The 18317-nt window shown below is 42.7% G+C and overlaps 1 protein-coding gene across 1 annotated transcript in view; it reads left to right on the top strand.

Annotated features, from left to right (window-relative positions):
- The window catches only part of PTPRQ (protein tyrosine phosphatase receptor type Q), a 1423303-nt gene that overhangs the window by 401233 nt on the left and 1003753 nt on the right, over positions 1 to 18317 (top strand). The gene's annotated exons all lie outside the window — the stretch shown is intronic.

Here is an 18317-nt window from a genome sequence, read left to right as displayed (position 1 = left end):
CACAAACTATATTTTTCAACGTTTTTGATTTAGGAGAATTTAAATGCAGTTCTGATTTCACTCCTAACTGGTGCGTTTTCATTCCACTTCTAAGAAAAGAAAAGTGAAAGCGATAATAAAAGTGAAAAGTAAACTGAGGAACCCTGATTTGATAAAAAAAAAATTGTCGGTAGTTTACCACGTCTTACATTGCACTGCTCATTTAGAGGTATGTGAGGGGATAGTGTAGCATTAATTATTTAGCGCCGTAACTCTTGATCGTAATCTGTCACCTTCAAGAGAAACACTATCCATTACTGTACTTAAAGGTACGGGCACACAAATATTTTTAAACAGTTTAGGCCCTTTTTGTATCGATTCTATTTCTGATTTTTATTTAACTCCCCTCTTCCATCATTTCAGTCAGAAGGCTACTCTAGATAGAGAAAAGGGAAGCCATGTGTGGTACAGTAGTAGGTCAAAAAGAGCATTAGCAAGCGTGTAGCAAAGACAATGTGTAGTTTGTGAAAGATCAGTTTTAGAGTATTTGGAATATTCTCGAAATACTAGTAGGTGTAATAATAGCGAAACCAAATTAAATGTTTCAGGATTTTGAACTAACACAACGGTAATTAATTATTTCAGGTGAGGAAATTATTAGGTATTTATATTTAAGCAAAATGCACTGTTTTGTATAATTATTTTTAATCCCCAACAAATTAGTCACAACCTGTAGAGTAAAATATGAGTGGTTGTGTGTGTGCGCACCAATGTGTTATAGATTATTTTAAAGTACATGTTAATCGGTGTCCAATCCAAGTGAGTGTGTGTTTTTGTGTTATGATGTATGTGTGTGATGACCCTTGTATTTGGATGTGTGCACATTCAAATATGTTATCGAAGCACCGTTAAAGGCTATCTGTTTCTGGTGTCCGTTTCAGTAGGGGAGAATGTGAGTGCGTGAATCTTTTTGTTTATTATTGCCTGTGCATAAGACAACTCCTAATGCCTTTTATTGTATTTTGTTGGTATACGTAACACCATTCAAAAAATATGTAAGAATATTTATGGAAATAAAAACTGTGAAACAAGACAGTATACAATTAAGATAGAAAGTATAATTCATGAATATACTGGAAACATAAGAGTATATTGCCTCCCAACGAGTTATTGTAAAAATAAAGATAAAATGGGGGCTTGGGAAAACCCAAAAACGGTAAACAGATGGCAGGAAAGGAAGCAAGATGCGAACCTTATACATTTCCAAACTAGTCACTGCACAAGTGAACAAAGAATAACAAAAAGGAGAAAATGTTCAGTCGGACCTCTTCTATTATTATTCATGGGCTTTTTCAAAATCTCAGATTCAGGAGCATGTTGTACATACTTGGACTTTTCGTAGCCTTTCAAAGCCTCAAAACATGTCTCTTACTTAACATAAATGGAGTTTTCGAAAAAGCTTTTTTAGACTTTGAAACTTATTTACTGTGCTCATTGAACGCCAACATAATTCATGATCAACAGACAGACATAAGTTAATTCCTAACCATAACGTATTAGAGAAAAAATCTTGTAACGCTGGTGGGTAATGTTCTAGTGGTGAATAATAAAAAATGGATTCACAAATATTGTGTGACATGAATATTGTGTCAAAAATATTTTCACAACAAAAATATTGAGACAAAATATAAAAGGTAAGAATCTTAGTTCTATGTGAGTATATATATGTGTGTATATATATTTATATATATATATATATGAATATATATATATATATATTATTTATTTCAACAATGTTGCTGCATATATCGCTTGCTTTCATATAGTAGTATCTATAGGAAAGTATCCTTTTTTGGCAAGGTTACCCCCACTTTTTGCCTGCTGTCAGTGTATTTTGACTGTGTTCACTGGGATCCTGCTAACCAGGAATGTGCTCTCTCCCGCTAAATTTGGTTGCTTGGGCATACTGGTGCCCCCATATAAGTCTCTAGTATATGGTATCTAGGTACTCAGGGCACTGGGGCACCAGGGAGTCCCCATGGGCTGCAGCACTTATTGTGCCACCCATGGGAGCCCATGCAAAATGTGTCTGCAGACCTGCCATTGCAGCCTGTGTAAAAAGGTGCATGCACCCTTTCACTACAGGTCACTGCAAATCACCCCTATGGCTGACACTCCTAGCCCAGAGGGTAAGCAGCTTACCTGTGTGGTAAGCAGGTACCTGTGTGTGAGGGCACCCCTGCATGAGCAGAGGGGCCCCTACGAACTCCAACTTCATTTCCATGGACCTCATAAGTGCTTGGAAGCCATTTTACCCGTGTACTTGACATAGGTCACTACCTGTGTCCAGCTACATAATGGTAACTCCAAACCTGGGCATGTTTGGTATCAAACATGTTGGAATCATACCCCAATACTGTTACCAGAATTTGTTGTATGATTCCATGCACTCTGGGGGTTCCTTAGAGGACCCCCAGCATTGCTCCTATCAGTCTTCTGGGTTTTTCCAGTTAGCCCGATCTGCTGCCACCCCTCAGACATGTTTCTGCCCTCCTACTGCATGACCAGCTGAAACAGATGTAGGCAGAAAAAAGGATTTCTTTTGGGAGAGGAAGGCAACACCCTCTCACTTTGGAAATAGGTGTTACATGGCTTGGAAGGGGTAGCCTCCCCAAGCCACTAGTATGCTTTGAAGGGCACATTTGGTGCCCTCCTTGCATAAGCTGGTTTACACCAGTCCAGGGACCCCTGGTCCGTCCTCTGGCATGAAACTGGACAATAGAAAGGGGAGTCACTACTCCCCTGTCCATCACCACCCCAGGGGTAGTACCCAGAGCTCCTCCAGGTGGCCACTTGATTCTGCCACCTTGGACCCTAGTTGGGCAGAGGCCCATGGGAGCATCTGAGTGGCCAGGACAGGCAGGTGATGTAACAGCCCCTGCTAGGTGACCAATCCCCCTTCCTGGGCTTTCTAGGTTCTCCCTCTTGGGAGGGTCATCGGATTTGATGTGCAAGATTCCATCAGTACTCCTCTGCATTGTTTACTTCATCTTCTGGCCACCGGTGCTGCATCAGGACCCTCCAGGAACCGACAACCTGCAACTCCAGCGACTACTCTGTTCTGCAACATTGTATCTCCAGCTCCTTCCAGCAACTGCAATGTTTCCCTGGCTGTGCATCATCTGAGGGTGATGAGTCTTCAGCCTGCACAAGAAGCAAGAAGAAACCTCCCTATGAGTCAAGGAGTCACTCCCCTGCATCCGCAGGCACCAACTGCAACGACGACCGGCTGCATTGATCTTCTCTCCCCTGGTGCTGCATGGATCCTGCATCACAGGTGGTGGTCTGGAGTGGGCCTGTTGGTCTTTTCTATGAGAATTCCAACTTGGGAGATGGGAAGCCCTTGCCTCTCCTTGCAGGACAGTACCCCTTTGCACCGTGACTCTTGCAGCTACCAAGGCCTGTTTGTTCCTCTTCCAAGGATATTCAGGCTCTATGTAGCCCCAGCCTCCAGCACTCTTCTCTGCAAAGAACAGCCCCCTGCCTGCTGCTCCAGCGACATGGGTCTCTTCTCTAAGTGTGCTGAGTGGGCCTCACCGTGAATCCGGTGCCTGCTGCCTTTGGGTTGCCTTTGGGGGCTGCCTCCTCTTCTTTTGACTCTCCCAGCTGCTGAGGGTCACCATGGACTCCCCTCCTTGAGTCGAGTCCCTTGGGCCTTGCTGGTCCTCTTCAGCCTTGCAAAACCTTCTTCACTGACTCTTGCATTTGCCAAGCCCTGTTGGTGGTCTTCCAGCACCACTGACTGACTGAAACAAGACCGCTGACGTGGGACTTAACTTGCATCACTTCTGGAACTTCTCTTTGGCTCCTGTGTTGCACTGCTGAGTTTCTTCATCCACCCTCGACCTGGTCCTGCATCCACAGAAGGTTGGGTAGTGGCCCCTGCCACAGCCGGACACTCCAACTCGATCTGGACTTGATCCCCTTCTTTTGTAGGTCCTCTTCTGTCAGGAACCACCTTTGGCTCCTTCCAGTCTTCTCTGGTCTTGCACAGTCCTTTTCCAAAGTTCTCCTGTGAGTTTGGGGAAACAACAGGTACTTACCTCTTCTCTCCTGGTCGCTGGGGGGCTCACTGGTACTTACCTTTTGAGGTTCATAGTTCCTCCATCTTCCCTCTACAGATTCCACTTCCTTGGGTGAGGGACTGCCATACTCATTCCACTTACTTAGTATATGGTTTGGTCTCTTCCTACGGCCTTCACTATTTGCTATTGCTTTTTTGAAAATCACTTACTTCTAATGTGTACATACTAGTGTAATTACTTACCTCCTATTGGAGTATTACCTATTCAGTATTTTAGTATTTGTGTTACCATAATAAAGTACCTTTATTATGGTAACACTGTGTGGTTCTTTTATGTGTGTACGTGCTGTGTGACTGTAGTGGTATTGCATAAGCTTTGCATGTCTCCTCGATAAGTCTTGACTGCTCATCCACAGCTACCTCTAGAGAGCTCTGGACTCCTAGACACTGCCTACACTTCACTAATAGTGGATACCTGGACCTGGTATAAGGTGATAACACTATAGGTGCTCACCACACACCAGGCTAGCTTCCTACAGTATTGAATATTATTTTTATTAATGTAATATCTATTAGTTATAATAATTGTGGGTACCATAAATGTTTTCAGTTCTTTAATATAGTCTCTAATTTATAATTTGTATTTATTGTTTACATTTAGTTAGCAATTTATAACTTAGTAGCAGGATGTTCGGTTTTGTAGGAGAATATGTTGGGAAGTTGTTTAAATTATAAGTTACTGTTTTATTTTTATTTTTAATAGTTTATAATAATGATTTAATTGGTGAGTAATTAGGTAAATTGGTTCCTTGATTATTTTTTTAATTACTTAAATGAAGCTTGTAATTTTGAATGTATTTTTATTTTTTATAGTAAGTTAGTAATTTACATTTCATTTGTAGGCTATTAGGTTAGTAAGGGAATGAGATGGGTAGTTATATAAATTATATTTTTTAATCTTTAAAATTTTAAATAAATATTTGATAATTAATTATGTTATTTTCATAATTGACTATTTGTAATGTACAATTTTAGTTGTTTTTAACTAATTGATAATTGTTTAATTACTTTAATAATATTTGTAAAATATATTTGATTATTATTATTTTTTAATTGTATTTGTTTTATTTAATTGATATTTTAATGTTATTGTTTTATTTGTAATGTATTTTGTATTTTTTTGCTGGATGGTTTTTGGTAGTAGGTAGGGAATAATTTAATGTTGCTTTATTTTTTACATTATTATTGTATTTGTTGATTTTTGTACATTTAAGTATATTTATTTAAATTGAAGATATTTGGAATATGTTGAATTTTATGTTATTAGGTAATAAAATGCCCTTGACAGTATCCACTGTGATAGCCTTTGCTGTATACTGAGAACCTGTGGCACACCACAGCAGATAGTTCCCCTCATCAAGAGAATTTATGATAATGTTGCTGCTAAACAGAAGCTAGTGCCTATAGCTTCAAAGACAAGACCTGTGGGAGACTGGGATGTGTAATATCAGTGTTGCTCTTCAATTTATCCATTGCCTGGATGATGAGACGCCCAACAGAGGACCAAACTGTAGGCATCAAATGGACCTTTTTCTCTACCATTGAGCACCAAGACTTTGGAGGTGACCTAACCTTGCTCTCTTGCACACAACAATATATGCAGTAAAATACATCTTTCCCCATTATCTGTGCACCACAAGTGGGCCCGAAGATCAACACAAAGAAATCAACATCCCAAACCATTTATCACCCAAGGTGGATGGAGAGGACAATGACTGAAGAGTTCACTTATATAGGCACTGCTATCAGATATGATGGAGGGGCAGACAGTGACATCAAGAACAGACTAAATAAGACCAGGAATGCCTACGGGGTGTTGAATATTGTGTGGAGATAATCTCAGTATAGAACCAACACAAAGCTGAGGCTTTACCAGAGCTGCATTCTGTCCACACTCTGTATGTATCAGAATTTTGGTGGATGATAAAAAGTGACATCACCAAACTGTCAGCCTTCCACACCAGTAATCTAAAACAAATCTTCTGTATTTTCTGGCCATGAACCATCTCCAACCAGGACTGCTCACACGTTGGAAGCAAGAGAGCATTGACACCATCATAATGAGAAAGAGATAGAGATGGATAGGACACACAAACAGAAGAGAACAAGACTCTATTACAAGAACAGCTCTCCACTGGCTCCAGAAGGCAAATGGAAGAGAGGCAGGCCAAAGAACACCTGGAGGTGAACTGTGGAAACAGAACTGAAAACCCTGAACCACAGCTGGGGCACCATACAGAAACGTGTCCAAGACAGACAGAAGTGGAGGTTCATCATTGCTGCCCTCCATGCTATTTGGTGTAACGGACAGTAAGTAAGGTATTTAGATGTTTGTTTAGAAATGATTAGGTTTCAGATTGCTACATGTAGCCCTCCTAAGTGCAAACCTTTCCACGTTTTTGCTCACATTGAAGTGGGAATATTAAGTGTAACCCCTTCAAAATCCAATATTTTCCTGACTGTTGCTTAGATTGAAGCAGGAATACTAAATCTAATCACTCCAAAGTCCAATACTTTCCCTACTGTTGCTTTCTAACACTTCCCAAGCCCCACACTTTCTCTTACTTTGCTTACATTGCAGTAAGAATAGTAAATCCAACCCTCCAAATTCCGACAGTTTACCTAATGTAGCTTACTTTGGAGTGGGAATAGTAAATCTAATCCCTTCAAAGTCCAACACTTTCCCCACTATTGCTAACACTGTATTGAGAATTGTGAATCTATCCCCTCCAATGTCCAACACTTTCCTTACTATTGCTTATGTTGGATGGAGAATAGTAAATCTAACCCTTCCAAGGACGACCAGTTTCCCTGCGTTTGATTACGCTGGGGCAGGATGATCAAATCTACCCCCTCCTAAGCCAACACTTTACCAGCTTTCGGTTACATTGGCATGGATATAGTAAATTCAACTGATCCAAGCTTGTACTGTTTTTCCACATTTGCTTACATTTGAATTAAATTACATAATCAAACTCTTTAGAAGCCCAACACCTTTGCTAGTGTTGCTTTTTTTGTAAAATATTTTATTGAATTTTCCAAATGATACAGCAGCCATATATCATCCAAACAACCAATCCCCAACACTCACCTCCCTCCCACTGGGGTCACTGGCTAACGTACCTTAAACAGCGCTCATCTATCCTTTCCATATTTTTTCAATTTTTTTAGGGCATCCCCTTCCTTTACAAATCACATTTTCTTGCACAAAGCTTATGTTTATTTCTCTTTCCCAGTCTCTTCAAATAGGCGCCACAGCGGATCCCCACTTACATGCAACTTCTCTCTTGGCTAGGAGAAACCCCCAGGTTAATTAACATATGCTGATAGGAGGTTGCATCAGATCCACCCATTCCCCTAACAATATCAATGGGGCCTCTGGAGCAATCCAGATCTCAGTAGTGCTTTCCAGTCCGTTGGTCACCCCTTCCTAGAGTTCATCTACTATCGGGCACTCCCAAACTGTATAGAAGAATGCACCCTTCTTTTCACACCCTTGCAACCAGTTCTCATCCAAGACTTTTCCTAAATTATACAGGAGAACTCTAGTACAATAGAACCAGTACAGGATCTTTATGTGTTTCAGTCTGTATAAGGCCTTGATTGCTACCTGCATGGGGAATCGCAACACGTCTTGCATTCCTCATCCTCAAAGTCTCTGACATCCCTCTGCCATGCTGTCAAGGGTTCAAGTTCTCTTTGTGTATTCCTTATCAGGGTCTGCTAGATGAGAGAAACTGCTGTAATAGGCATTGGTTTCCCCAGTAGTCTGTTCTCCAGAGGCAAGGCCTCCATAACCTCCTCATCCGATACAATCTTAGCCTGTACCGTATGTCTCATTTGGAGGCACTGGAATACCTAAGAGGGCGGCATCTCATATTCTGTTTGAAGATATGCCAATGGCACCCCCACGTTGGCATCCCATTCACCCACCAGTGTACTAAGCCCTATGGTGTCCCACTTACAGAAGCCATCAATGCCAAATACTTCTCTCAGTCATCTGCCAATCCACAATGTGGATCCTGGGCTAGGGCACCCACACCATCCCATCTCGCTATGAAGTTCATGCCATATAACCATTATCATTTATTCTAGGTGGGGGCAGTCTCAGTTAGCTTCCCACTATTGATTACATGCATACAGCCCTTCCCTCCTAACATCGTTCTGTCTAGTTGAAACTCCCAGTCATTGATCATGCCTAAATGTGCCACCTTATAGAATCGCTTAACGTTAGGCAATGCTATACCTCCCTCAATTGTCCATCTCTGTAAAGTAGATAACATTATTCTTGGGGGCCCCCTGCCATAACAATTTCCTCAGTAAAGTATTTACATCTTTAAAAAATAACCTACTAGGATCTTGACAGGGGCTATTCTGTAGCATAGGTAAAATTGGGGAGTGCCACCATCTTAAATAGCGCTGTTCTATCCATTAAGTAAATAGGCATAGCTCCCCAATGCCCAACATTTGTTTCCAAATTGTGTAACAATGGTACGAGGCTGTCCTCAGAATAGGAGCCCACCCCTCTGGAAACCCATATCTCCTGATATTTAAAGAGTTCTTTTTTAATTTTGAGTGGCAACAGGTTGATACTTTCCAGCTTTCATGTACGCTTCAGGAAGATTGGGGATTTTTCCCAGTTCTCTTGTAGACCAGAATATTTCCCATATGCTGCAAATATACCAACCACCCTTTCCAGGGTTTTATCCGGGATGGCCATATACAATAACACATCATCTGCATAGAATGAGATACACTCCTCCCAAAGGGAGTGCCATTTCCAACCCGCTATCTCTACATTTTCTCTTGTCCACTTCGCTATAGGTTCCAGTGCTAACACAAATAGCACCAGTGATAGGGGGCAGCCCTGTCTCATACCTTCCCCAATCTGAAATGCTGGTGAGTGAACTCCGTTCACTTTCAGTTGTTCTTTCGGCTTTGTGTAAAGGAAACTGATCCATGCTAGAAAGTTTGGCTCAAATCCAATTTTTTCCAGGTATGCAAACATCAAGGGGCATTCCACTCAATCAAATTCCTTGCGGGCATCAAGAGAGGTTTTTGCAAGCGGTAGTCCCAACCCTCCATCTGCGGCCATATTATTCTGTAGTCTCCTGAGGATGAGTTGGGTGGATCTGTGAGGCATAAAAGCATTCCGGTCTGGCTGTATCAAATCTAGAATCACTTCCCTCAATGCATTTGCTAGTGCCTTTGATAGGATTTTCACATCTGTATTAATTAGGGATATGGGTATATAGGAATCTCACCAGCCAGGGGTTTCCTCGGTTTCAGAACAGGGACCACTGTTGCCATCCTCAACTCTCAGGGACGTTTACCCTTCTCATGTGCTTTGACTTACATCTTATGGAGTGGGGGTATATGCCCTGCCAATACTCAGCACAAGAACTCCATTGTTAGGCCATTCGGTCCCAGGGCCTTCCCAGATTGTAACTGCGAAAGCGCCTGTCGCACTTCTCTCTCCGTTAAATCCTCCTCCAACTCCATCACCCTCTCTCTGTCCAGTTTTCTGCAGGGGCAGTCCTTTACAAATTCTCTCATCTCCAACACCTCTCACTTGGAGTCTTCCACATAGAAACTCCTCTGGTACCCTGTCATGGCCCCTGCAATGTTGTCACTACCTCATATTATTTCTCCAGTTGGACCTGTCAACTTGGAAATATGTGATCTCTCAGATTCCCACTTTCTCACCCATCTCTCATACAGCCTTCCCTGTTGGGCCAGACTTATCTGTTTTACCTCATTGGTCTACACTGTTCAATATTCTTCCCTCTTCCTTACCAATTGCTGATTCACCTTTTCTACTGGGGTATGAGCCTGACTGTCTTTCAGGAGCCTGATTTCACGCTCCAGCTCCAAGTATTCCCACTCCCATCTCCATTTGTCTGCCACCTCTCCTGAAATTATTTTGTCCCTTATTGTAGCCTTATAGGCTTAGTTAGGGTAGCCGCACTCCTAACCATTTTTCGTTTTTCTAGAAAGTATAGCTCTGTGACCCCAGAGGCCCTCTTTACTTCCATTGGGGGAGGTCAGACGCTATGCTGCCATGTGCCATTCACTCCTCCCTCTTACACACAGGTCCTGTAATCTAACTTCAAATGGGGAATGGTCCGATATCCCCTCGCCTGCGAGGTTGTCTCTGTAAATCTGAGGAGTGTCAGGGCAGGCATGACTACATAATCAATGCAATAAAGCATACTATGCACCCATGAATAATAGGAGAATCCTTTATCCTCTCCATGAAGGGAGCGGCATATTACCTCCATACTTAGTGCCCTTGTAAAACCCCTCAGTTTTCCCTCATGGGTTGCCTGTAATGGTCGAAAATATGTCTGATCCACTCTTGGATCCATAAGCATATTTAAATCACCCCTATTGGAAAATGGCCCTCTCTAAAGGGTCACTCCGAATTCTTTGCCTTCTTCCTCTTTTTCTGATATAGTTTTTGTTAGCTTGAGGACTCTGTGCACTTTAACACTGCTAACCAGCGCTAAAGTGCTTGTGCTCACTCTTTAAAATAAAATGCTGTAACATTGGCTCACTCATAGTTGGCGTATTAAGTTTACTTATAAGTCCCTAGTAAAGTGTACTATATGTGCACAGGGCCTGTATTAATGGGCTTGCAATACTACTTGTGCCACCCAAACAAGTAGCCCTTTAAACATGTGTCAGGCCTGCCACTGCGGAACCTGTGTGTGCAGTTTTACTGCCACTTCAACTTGCAACTTGGCAATTAAAACCCTTTGTCAAGCCTTAAACTCCTCTTTGATTACACGTAAGTCACCCCTAAGATAGGTAATAGGTTGCCAATTGGGCAGGGTGCTGTTTGAGTAAAAGGCAGGGCATGTACTTTGAAGTTTTGCATGTCATAGTAGTGAAAAACACCTAAATTAAGTTTTCACTGCTGTAAGGCCTCCTCCTCTCATTGGTTAACATTAGAAATTCCTTAATATGCTTTTAAGATGTAATTCCTGAATAGAAAGAAGTAGCTGTCTCGTGTTTCATATCTTTGGAATGGTAATGATAAATCCTGAATAGGCAGTGCCTGTCCCCACAAAAAGGGCTGATTAACCTCCTACTAATAGTCCAGAGCCAAGGCTGAGGATGTAAGGATACTTGTGCATTTTAAAGAGCCTTCCTTGAAGTCACCCCCCACTTCAAAGACACATTTGGGTATACGTACTGAGTCTCTAACCTCACCAATTCAGACACTTCTGGACCCACAACTGGACTCTGTCAGAAGAACTGCTGTGCCTCATCAAGGACTGTAATCCTGCTGGACTGTGGACCTGGAAGGACTGCTTTTCTGCTGTGCTGCCCTGCTGCTCTCTGACCTTGCTGAAGGAGAGCTGGACTCTGCCTTGCATCCCAAAGTAATCTCCAAGGACTTTTTGGCTTGCCTCCTGTTGATTGAGACTCAGGGATATCAAAATCTCTACCCCTGCTCTTGTGCCTAGTTTACTGGAAGTGGACCAAGATACTTGCTGCAGTGGGAATTGACACATCATCTACTGCAAGAGGTAGATACAACCTGTCGCCAATTTTGTGGGAGTAGAAATGCATTTGGAACCTGTGCTTTGCCATTGCATCATCGCAACATCAGAACCACCACATCGCCGCCACTGATGAAGGCAGATTGGCACATCCCTTCACTACATGGAGAAACAAGGCACACTGGCTTCAGAACCGACGCATCGCCAGCACTGCATGAGGAAAATCGACTCATCTTGTGACTCCAACCAGAATTAAGGTACTTTGCTCAACGGGCCCTGCATGGGTCTTGTAACCAGCCTGCATTCCATTGTGAGCGGCCTGAACTCTTGACTTTGTCCGGTCAAGTGCAGCATCATGTAACCCTTAGAGCACTATTTGCTACTAAGCACTAAAACTCTTTTTCTTCATTAAAAATTCATAACTCGACTTCTACTTATTGGATTTTTGTTGTTTTGGTCCTGACTTATTTATAAAATTATTGACTATTGTTATTGGGGGAGTTTTTTGTGGTACTGTCACTACATTACTGTGTGTGTGTGTGTGTGTGTGTGTGTTTGTGTTGCACAAATACTTACACATTGTTTCTTTAGATAAGCCTGACTTCTCTGTGCCAAGCTACCAAAGGGGGAGCACGGGTTATCTTTTGGTGTGATTTTGACTTACCCTAACTAGAGTGGTGATCCCTGCTCGGACTCGGTGCATAATCCTGCCAACTAGAGACCCCAATTTCTAACAACTCCTCTCCCCCATTATGGTTGTAGCATCTGGGACCTCTTCCATTATACAACTCAATGCCCTGGAATGTATCTGTCTGTAGTCGAGGTGGGACGTATGCATTAATCAGCGCTAGTGTTTCTCACTCCCAGTCTCCTCAGATCACCACATATCACCCCATGGTATCTATTCATAGCTTTGTCACCACAAAAGGGAGATATTTTTAAGCAATATTGCCACCCCTGGAGGTGCATGGTTCCCCCTCATATGAAGTTCTTAGAAAAATACCACATCAGAGGAGTATCTTGTAAGTGCTTTAGCTACTAGCCCTTGTTTAATTTTAGGGCCCTATCCATTAACGTTACATGTCAATAAGGTAAGGTTGTTTGCTTCCATAGTGGGGGTAATGTTCCAGCTGCACCTCCTGATCCACTTCCTGTAAACTTAGTGAACTCCCCAGCAAACCTCCTTCCATTACAAAACATAAGAAATTCAGAACAAACCCCCTGCAAACTACCGTGCCACGAACTTGGAACTGGCACCCCCCCAAATCACGGTACATTGTTATCCCCCAACCCAAAACCTGTGTTAATCTTCATTGTCTACTGAAGGTTCAAAGACTGAAACACCAAGCTGAGGTTGGTGAGGCATAGAACTATCTTCCCCGATAATGGTAATTTCCTCACCTGCCGGTTTCTGAGCCAGATCGGAGCAAGACAATCTCTCATACAGTCTGTTTCTCTGGTGGTGGTCATATTATTTCCCCTGAAGCGATGGGTGTCACCACTGGGGCTGCTGTCTGTCATCCTGAGGCCCCAGATTGTGACTTCTTCCTCCTGAGTCCTCCCCCATGTCTCAGATGATACCCCACCTGGTGCCCAAGAGAGTGCTTCATTGCTGCTGTAGTGCTTCCACGACTTTTACCCTTGGTCTCTGCCTGGTCCTTGGACAGTCTCTGGGTCAGTCTCTTCAGCTGTTTGCGTCGTCTCTTTACTTCACTCCATTCTGCTGTGGGACAATCTCCCCGGTTTCCTGGCAGGTTGATATCCTCAGCATTCCAGCCACTCCCAGACCTCAGCCAGGGCTGAGAAAAAGTGCATTTCACCTTCCAGTGTGACCCAGATTCTGACAGGTTAAAGCAACCCAAACTGTATACCTAAGGTCTGTAGGTATCGCTTAACTGCTATAAACGTCTCTCTCCATTTTTGCACTGCCTTAGTATAATCCGGATAAAGAATGACCAAGGCAGCCTCCATCTCCCAAGGCCCATGTGATCAAGCCCTCTGAAATATTGCATTGCTGTGCCTGTAGGTCAGGATTCTTGCCACCACTACTTGAGGAGGGGCCCCCGGCTGCGGCAGCTTGCCCAGCATCTGGTGTGCCCTCTCCACCATGAACCATTTAGAGGACTTTCGCTCGAGAACCGCCGTCGCAAATCAGTCCTCCAAGAACAACTCGATTGATGGAGCGTCTGCTTTGTCTGGGAGACCCACCACTCTAGCATTATTTCTTCATGATCGCCCTCCCCATCATTAAATTTCCCCAGCAGCAAGGACAATTCTTTTTCAAGCTGTGAAATGTGATCTCCATGGTGCAGAAACATGGGCCGACTCTGTGCCACAGTCGATTCTGGTTCCTCCACCCTGCCAACCAATTTCTTATGATCTTCCTTAAGGAGGTTTACATCATGAGCCACTGTCTCAGCCTTCCTCTCCAGGACCTATTTAGCATTTTAGTAGCCACTACGATAATCACCGTGTAGGATTCTAACCCTTTCTCCACTGCCGGTTGTGTTTGCTGAGCGGGTGCCCCCAGCACTCCCTGTGCGTCATCTCCCTTCGGGTGTCTGCGCAGCCTTTGGTATGCACCATCTCCTCCTTCTCCCCCACCTCCGGGGGCACAAAAATCCTTGCCTTTCTTTAAGTCATCAACTCTGGTAGCAGCACAACTAAGTACTCAAGTCACATTTTCATCTCTTTGTGAGGGATACTTTATCAGGCCTGCCTCTGACAGGGCTATGGTTTTTACCTGGGGTTTCAACCCTTTTGATTATAGCCACTGTTGCTCTGCATGCATGATTACCCCTCAATGTTTAGTTCATTTTTTATTATCAGTTTTAACAGTGTGTATTTATTAATGGTAATATTATTATTTTTTAAATATATGTTTTATTAACTTTCACCTATTAATTGACATATATGCTATTGTTGATATCTATTTGTTAATTTAATGTTTTAGCTATTGTTAATATTAATGTATTTTTGTAAATCGTTTCTATATGTTATAGTTTTCAATATATATATTATTTATGTAGTTCAAAGTGTTCATTAAACTATGTTTGCATGTTATGTTCATTAATGTTAATACATTAACTTTTAAGTTAATCTTAATATATTGAATGTAATGCATTTGAAAGTTGTCTAGTTGTTTTTATATTTTAAAGTATATATACATATATAATTTTAATTATTTGATTATTTTCTAGTTTAATATTTTAATTAAATTACTTAAAATGTTATGTATTTATTACATTTTCAATATATTCTCATCTTTTTTTGTGATATTCTGTTCTACAATATTTTTGAAATATTATTTTGGTTGTTTACATACAAAGTATGTAAACTTGATATTTTTGCAGACAATATTTTTGATACAATATTCTTACGGCATGATTTTGCTGTTCACAATATCTTGTCATAAAACTGTTCAAGCAGGGTTATAAAGAAGAGTTTGGAGCATACATAGCAAATGGTACAACTGCTTTAGAAAGATAATGTTATGTCCTTTATCTAAAGGCTAGGAGAAACCAGAAATGACATTCTTGACAATGTTTTGTCCAGAATAAAAAAAATCTTTGTCGTCCTGATTTTTCAAGATTATACTTTAACATTTAAAATTCAGAGCTCAGCATGTAACACTCCCTATACTATACAATGCCATTCCTGATCCATGACCTAACATTCAGTAACCATTTTTAAAGTATAAATTATCCCATAAGGAGGAAATAGTAACATATACATTTGTAAGGACCACAGATTTATGGAGCTTTTATAAATGTAATTTAAAGCTGAGATTGTTGCCCTTGATTTTTTTCAGAATGCATTAAAGACAAAGGGACAGATATATCAATATTCCAGGTAGCGATTTCCAAATTGCGAATTTTTAAGAAATCACAATTTTAGAAATGCAAAATGCGATGTATCAAATTTGAAAATCGCTAATAGCGATTTCTTAAAATTCACAAACGCCTTTTGCGAGATGCAAATACCGAATCATAAAAAAAATCGCGATTCGGTAACTGAAAATCGCAAATAGCGAAAACGGCAAACCGGAGCAACCTGATGACATCACAAGCAGGAAGTAAGTCAGCCCATGCTGTTTCCAGGAGCCACACTCATAGGAGCAGTGAGAGAGACACAGCCCAGCACCAGGGAGTCAGCACTGTGAGGAAGCCAGGATCAAACTGCAACATGGCCAATGCTGCCAAAGGGAAGGAGAAGGGGGACAGGAAGAGGAAGCTGAAATTCAGTGAGAAAGAATTGGAGGTGCTCATTGAGGAGGTTGTTGGGAACCATGATAGACTCTTTGGCAAGACCTCACTCCAAGTACCTGAGAGTGAGAAGTGAAAACTCTGGTCTGACATACAGACAAAAATATATCGCAGTGAGTGTTGCGCAGCGCTCTGTGGAGGAGATATGCAAGCAATGGTTCGACTTGCGGTCCCGTGCCAAGGACAGGATGGCTAGCAGGCATAGGGAGGCAAGGAGCACTGGAGGCAGACCATCCACCCACACACCGTCCACACCTATGGAAGACGTGGTAGAGTCCACATTGCTACCAGAAGCTGTCAGTGTAGTAACTGACATTGACACCTCAGCGACACCCTGCACCAGCAAAGGTAAGACCAGTAATTAAGTGTATCCCCACATGTGCATGTACACATGCCCCTTAGGAAATAGAGCATAGCTTGATGCACAATGAAAAGTAGTCCATGTTACATCTTACATACAACACAACAGTGCCTTATGGGAGTGGTAGTACACAACCCTAAGGTGAAAACACAACATAACTAGCAAGATAATGGGCAGCCACATACAGCAACACCACAGACAACTCAGGGTGACACAATTTAATTGTACACAAAAAGCAACACTGTGGAAATCTGTGACAAATGCTAGAACTGAAATGCTGCATATTGTCCTTGCAGATTACTTGGTCCCTGCTGCTGCAGGATCTGAAAAAGTGGGGGACACAGAAATACAGCCAGAGTCAGACTCCAATACTAGTGAGTCCTACAGTATTGTACTGACTAGACGCAGGACAAGGGTGTTACCGCTGCCAGAGTACAACCTGGACTCAGATGAGATGCCAGAACACGAACCCACACCACCATCAGAGGCGAGTCCCACAGGAAGACAGCAGTCCCTGCACCAGTGCCAGCGTCAGTCAGCTCCCCTCAGGAGGCGCCACGATGTAGGCAGACAGGGCACAGAAGAAGGAGTGGGCCCATCAATCTTTGGTGTACTTGAAGCTTCCATGCTGAAGGTGCAGCGCCTGCAATGCAAACTTTTGAAGTCACTGCACAGACAGTGTCTCACAATAGCAATATGGGGTTACAAAACAACCACTTGGAGACCCTGATTGAAGGAACTATGCACTGAGATACGGCAGGAGCTCGTCAGCCAGCGCAGGCGCCATCACCAATATTTGTCAAAGTTTGATATCTTTTGTAGATCAGTCAATCGGCTTGCAAGTTCAACAGCACAGATATCATGGCGTGCCATTGCCACAGAGGTGGAGATGGCACATTGCAGTAGGGACATTGCACAGGGACTGGTGCAAATTACCAACGTACTGGATGCCATGCAAACAGCACGCAGTCCCACAACCAGCAAACTGGGTGTTGGTGACAGTGAGGAGTCCTCTAGCCACAGCAGTGTGACAGTCTGACAGTCCCTGTGATTGATCCAAGGCGTTGCAGTGCCAGACACAGTACTGCAGGTGAACCTGCTACTAGAGGTGCCAGTGAGGGCACTGAGCACTCAAGTGAAGTTCATGGACGTAAGGAGTGATGTTGAGGGCTACAAGGGACCACCTCAACATGTAGAAATAAAGTCATGCTATGACGCTAATAGTGTGACACTGTTAATAGTTCATGTCTGCCCATTGTGAATAGCTATGTCCTAATGACACATTGCTTACCTGAAGTCAAGGTAATAAAGATGCTAACTACTGAAATACATATTATTGAAGTGGATTTGTCATTACTTTCATCAAAAATGGATGCACGTGATGTCAGCACGTCTTTGCCTGCCTTCTGCTGCACTGGTCCTGTCTGCTGGTAGAAGGGGTGGTAAGAGATCTTCATCCTCATCTGAGTCTGGCTCCATGAGTTCCACTAGTATGCCCCTGGTGGTTGCTATGTTGTGCAAGATCGCACATGTGGCCACAATTTTGCATGTTGTCTCAGGGCTGAACTGTAGTGCACCTCCACTCCTATGGATGCACCTGAAACGGCTCTTTAGCAGCCCAAAAGTGCACTCCATCACATTGCGGGTAGCCCTATGTGCAGCATTGTACCTCTTCTCTGCTGGGGTAGCAAGGTTCAGGTAGGGCATTAGCATATAGGTGCACACTGTGTAGGCACTGTCTCCTGAATGCACAGAGAGTAAAATGAGCACTTTTGCTGTCTGACATCATGCTACATCAATGCATTATTCAGAACTATCAAATTACCTAGTAGATATCCTTCTCCAAACTCCCCAGCTAGCAGTCTTGTGCGTATCCCGCTATGGCGAAAGATGTATGAGTCATGCTCGGTAATGATGTAGGGGGCATTGCATATCACCTGTATGTTCATAGAATGATGGTTTTTACGGTTCCGATACACATACTCGGTGGCCGATGGTGGACAGATTGTTACATGTGTCCCATCAATGGCACCTAGGACATGTGGGAACTGTGCTATCTG

Source organism: Pleurodeles waltl, chromosome 4_1 (genome assembly GCF_031143425.1).
Source record: "Pleurodeles waltl isolate 20211129_DDA chromosome 4_1, aPleWal1.hap1.20221129, whole genome shotgun sequence".
Classification (NCBI taxonomy): domain Eukaryota; kingdom Metazoa; phylum Chordata; class Amphibia; order Caudata; family Salamandridae; genus Pleurodeles; species Pleurodeles waltl.
This window is presented reverse-complemented; position numbering and strand designations above follow the sequence as displayed.